The sequence below is a fragment of the Passer montanus genome, unplaced genomic scaffold (genome assembly GCF_014805655.1).
Source record: "Passer montanus isolate IOZ18808 unplaced genomic scaffold, ASM1480565v1 scaffold5, whole genome shotgun sequence".
Lineage (NCBI taxonomy): Eukaryota > Metazoa > Chordata > Aves > Passeriformes > Passeridae > Passer > Passer montanus.
This window is the reverse complement of record NW_024369929.1, coordinates 3,007,790-3,013,373: the sequence shown is the minus strand read 5'-3', so window position 1 is coordinate 3,013,373 and position 5,584 is coordinate 3,007,790.

The window sequence follows — 5,584 nt, the reverse complement described above, 5'->3', positions numbered from 1 at the left end:
CTCTGTTGCTTCCCCTCCTTCGGTTCCCACCCTCTCTTTTTTTAAAAATCAGTAAATAGCTGCCTCCCACTGCAATTTTTAGTCAGATTTTCTTTACCCAACCACACAAGTGGCTATTCTAACCTCATGGACAGACAAACTTACGTGTTACACTTAGTGACTCCTGCTGTCTCAATATTTCATATATTTTGCAACCCTTTATGGATCCTCTTCATTATTCTTTATAAGAAAATGAAAAAATCTTTAAAAAAGGAAAAAAAAAATCTGCTTAATTCACCTCAGGTGTCGAAGTAGTTTGTAAAACCGGATTGCACAATATAAGCATACATACACTTAAAAATCAACTGTGTTGGATTTGTGTCCCCCTTCTCCTTTCTCAGGGATGGATATTTATGTTACACGATAATTACAATGAAGACACACCCTAACCACGGCCTTACTCTGTAAATATAATTGCACTCAGAAGCTTTTAGTTAGGTTCTTTCACACACTGGGGAAAAAATAAAAAACAAGCAAACAATACAGAAACCAGCCCAATACTGGAATGTAGTACTGGACTCTTCCATTGCTCATTTTCCTGGTGATACACCTGTGTTGGGGAGTCTCCAAGCAGGAATCTTGTCTTTCTTCAAGCTGCCCTCTGCCTGTGGTAGCAAGCTGTCTTCTCACTTCATGCTGAAGATGCTCCAAAACCAACTTCCAATTGCAAAAATCTCTGTGAGGTTGATAAACTTTTTTGTTGGTTTGTTTCATGCTAGATAAAATTCTGAGAAAAATTTGTCAACAAGATGCCTTAAATGAGTAACCTAAATGACAAAGAAACAAATTTACACTGGGTAACGTTTTACAGCAAGGTGGCCTGGAATCTCTGAGACATTCTGTTGTCACTCTCCAAGCTGTTAAGCTGTCTGCACTGCCTGTTCAGTATGGGACCAACAGAATATTCAAATCAAAGCACACTGACTTGAACAATTTCCTTTATTTCTTCTTCCTTTGTTTTGTTTTGGTTTGTTTGGGTTTTTTTTTTAATTACCTACAGAAATAGCATTACTGAACCAATGCCCACCAAAACTGTTATCAAGGTACTTACCTACTGTACAGCTGTATCTTAGAAAGAAAAATTGGCCAAGACATAGTTTCTGTATTCTGTTGCATCAAAATTGTGGTAGTTGATAAAAGGAAGTGAAAATCATAAGATATCTTCTGACTGGAATAATAAAATATGCATTTTTAAGTTTAAAATAAAATGACATTATAGCTCAGCACTACTTCAAGTTTCTCAAAAATACACATACCAGCATAAAGCAAGGTGCTCTTATTTCTGAATAACTGCTTAATAACAGAAAGGGAATATTGGCTAGTTTTCAATAACATTCAAATATTTAACACTAGATAGAGCACAAGGATTTTTATGTTTTATATGGTAGAAAATATAGTAACAGTCCAGAAGCATAGTGATGTACTGAAAACCTCGCTGGCAGCAAATACACATTCCTTGGTTTTTCTGGGTCTGATGGTGCATATTATCAATTCAGGTCCTTTTTGTTCTGGAATTTTGGGGTGTTTGCTGTTTTTCCTGTAGGGTATAAGTGCAGTTAAGTGTAGCAAGGTGAAAAGAAACTCTCTATGCCAAACCTGTAATTTGATATTAAGTGAATGCCTCCAGATTCCCAATGAACCTGTATCTTACTTGCTGCTTTGCATTGATCCAGTTTTGCAAGGTTTTATTGTACTGTATGTTAACTGTGAGAAGCTAATATAGATTTCCAAGTAATTTCATAGGTACTTCCATAATATACATTATTGCTAATACTACATCTTCTATTATTTGTCCAGATAAATACTCTAAGTATTTATCAATACAAATACAACTATAAATCTAAACAAGTGCAGATGTTTCAGTATTTTTTTCATGTTCATTTGCTTCAGATTTCATGTCTGTTAATTTCCTTCTTGGAATTGGAAGTTGTGAGAGGCACAATTCTACTGTTTCATTTCACAGAAAATGAAAGAACATAGTAAGGGTTTTTTGCAAGATGACTAAGAGTTAATGTGATGAGTTACCCAAGCTCTGGAGTTGGGGGAAAAGCAGATCTGTTGGCCTCAACAGATTTCCTTTTTTTTTTGTTTTTTTTTTTAAATTTCATGTACTGAGATGCACAATTTTAACAACTTGATAGAATTCAGGTAACAGGAATTCACATTCCAATAATTTCTGTCAGTCCTAGAAGTGCTCTTGTGCTGTAGTTAGCAGAGAGGCATTTCAGATATCTAGCTCAAGGAATTCTACAGGTCAGCTCTGTCTTGTGCACATACTTCAAAACAAGTCAAACACATTTCTCATTATCATTATACCTTAAGAGAGGTATATGGAGGGGAGGGAGAACAAGAAAATCCAAAGGAGCACTAAGTATTGGCAAACATTATAGGCTTCATGTTCCAAATTAATTGTGCTGTAAACTCACCTGTTCCAAGAAGAGCATCATTTAATCTTCAGGAAAGGAGGAACCACTCAATTTCATTTATTTAGGACTTAATAATTCAGCATGAATCAGTTTATGCATTACAAACGAGTTGTTTTATTAGCCTGGAGAAGGAATATTTGCACCAGGTTTTATTAGTACTGAGATTATAGGATATAAATGTTTTGGGACAGCCTCTTCTGAGGAACACAGAACTATGTAATCTTAAACATAATAGTTAAGTACTATTTTGCTCATATTCTTCATAGATTTTACTAATAATTTTTCAAGTTTAAGCGGGAGAAAACAAATCGGTTCAAAGTTAAAATTCCATTTCAGTCAGTTCATTTAATGAGAACACCATGGAGCTGTATATAGCCAGCATAACTACACTTTCAGGAAATACTCTGAAATTGGTTGTTGAAACTTTTTTGGTTTTACATCTTGGCTGTAAATACCTCAGCATGTATTAGGCTGACAGTCAAGTTACTGTGTTTTAAAATCCCAGAGAGAGTTTCAAATATCTCCATTAAAAGTTTAATACTGTGTAGTTTTCAGGTAAAATGATAAATTCCAAACCACTAGTATTTTCCAAAATTAAATGTAATCAAAAACTTCTCTTAATATTTTCATATGAGAAGAGAGTGGGGTTTTCTAGCATCTGCTGGAAATGTCTGATGATCAGCAAGGTCTTTAGACTCCATTCTCATGATGGTTCCTCCTGAGTTTTGCAGACATGAGAAGGCAGAACAGCTCAAATTATGTTTTGAAATCTGTTTGCTGATCCAAACTAACCTCAGATTTTTACCCTTCTGTTGTTTCACCCAGCAGTGTAATCTAAAACAGTCTCCTGGCACAGCAACAAACATGTCACACTCAGGAAATACTGCTCTGGCAAGGTGCAGGTTTCTCCATCTGGAGGAGTGTGCATCTCTCCTGCCTCCTCCTTTCGCCATGCAATCTGTTGAGGTGCTCTCACAAAATACAACATTGCCATGATTTATTTTTTTTTCATTTGAGGTGATAGCAACAGCTTTGTTATTATTATGAAAGCCCTGGAAAGTTTGTTTTTCTCCAGCCATGATTCTAACTTCTCTAAGTGTTGAGCTCAACTGCCTTTCTACAGGAAATTGGTGCAAGTGAAAATCATGACCTTGCTACCAGGTGAAAGTGAAGATGCTCTTAGGAGCTCATTCACCCCTTGCATTAACCTCTCCCTGTGCAAAGGCCTAATGGCAACATGAATTCAGTTTTCATCCTGCTTCTTAGAAAGCAGTGCTGATAAATTCCTGGCAGCTAGATTTTGTGAGAATTTTTTGTATCTGCAAATTAATTGTTCCTTGCTTTTATAATACATGCCTAGTATCTGTTTACATAACTGCAAAGGTATATATTTATGACAAGTCATCAGAAGCCTCTGTTCGATGGTAGCGCCTAATTCCTGTCTGCATCCCACCCTCTTTACTGCATTAACCCTTGCAAGAAGTTGTAGCTTTGAGAGCCTCTGCACCTTTAAACCTCACTACCCTCTACCCAGACGTTCAGCACTCTCCTTGTCTCACTCAGCCAGGCAGTAAAGGCTGTGTGAGGAGCATCCTGTTCCACAACTGCTCGTCTCCAGTATTTTGTCATGAGTTACAGGATTTGTATTTGTGAAGTGCGGTGTTGGTTTTGCCTTTTCATTGCCATTAGATTTACTAATTTCATCAGGTCATGCCTACAAACTAACTTTCAGGTGCTCTTTTACTCCATCAGACCATCTGTTTGTGCACTGGGTGCTAACATCTAGTCTATGTCAGTGAATGGTATGATGAACATCTGTATTTGTAACTCTCGGGGATAAGAGCTATAGCCTTAGGCAGAAGAAAATACCCAAATTATTCTTGTTTATCCCATAAGCCAGAATATAGAATGCAAAAGCCCATCCACTGGTATAGGTTTTTATAAATATATATATTTATATATATGGATTTATATAAGTATATGCACATATATATAAAAATAGATATATATGTGTATATTGTATAGTGTATGTGTGTATACATAAATACACAGCAGTGTGTCTGTACTACACACTGACTAATGAAGGGATGTCTACAGAGCAAAAATAGGTATCCATTTCATTATAACTAGTGATGGGCCTGAACCAAATTCCTACGTCCAAATGCCATTGCATTTGGACTTTTTGAACCTGTTGGAGATTTGTGGTTGAGTTTCATCTCTGGTTACAGGTGCATTTAGTGGTGTACATCGTGCATGTGGGGGACACGTGTGTGCGTGCACATGTGCTCTTCCAGCAGCACATGCCCGCGTGGGGGCTGTGGCACGCGTGTGCCGGGGAGCGTGCACGTGTTCACAGCTGAACTGCCACTGCAGTGAGCTGTGAAGCTGCCCGTGCCACCCTCACCTGGACAGGTTCGTCAGCAGCACATGAAAGCTTCTACTGCCACTGCAGTGAGCTGTGAAGCTGCCCGTGCCACCCTCACCTGGACAGGTTCAGCAGCACATGAAAGCTTCCGTGGCTCACTTTTCAACTCTTTAAATCACTACATTGAAGTATTACAGTTGTACAGTTATATGTTCATCTATTCTTGCTCTGCTGTAACTTTTTATGTATTTTGTATTGCATAGATTATATATTGTGATAATGTCCTATGCAACTATAAAAGGAAAAATATGAAAAAAGGAAGAAAATTAAGAACTGTCAAATATTGTCTTAACTTGTATGCATGGTTAGTGAGGTTTACATTTTCCAAAATAAAACTTATAACTATGAAATATTGGGTTTCTCTTAATTTCCTTCTCTATCATCTAAAAAGCATCAATTGTTAATATTTCTGCTGTTCATTTGAGACTTGATATCTTGTTTGGTGTTTTTATTTAAATTTCACCCGGTGCTATTGTTTAAAATGTGATTTCTTTAATGTTTGAGAGAAAGTTTTTGTGATGTTTGTTTTGTATTCTGTGCTTTAACTGATATTTCATAGTTGCATAGTGAATTTCCTTTCTCAAAGGTGGAATATATATTGCAATTTTTACAAGATGGTTATGGGATGAATATGTGTGACCTAAAGTTCAAAGAGTCAGCCATCCTTTCTTTCAAAGCTGTTTTTGTGAATTTC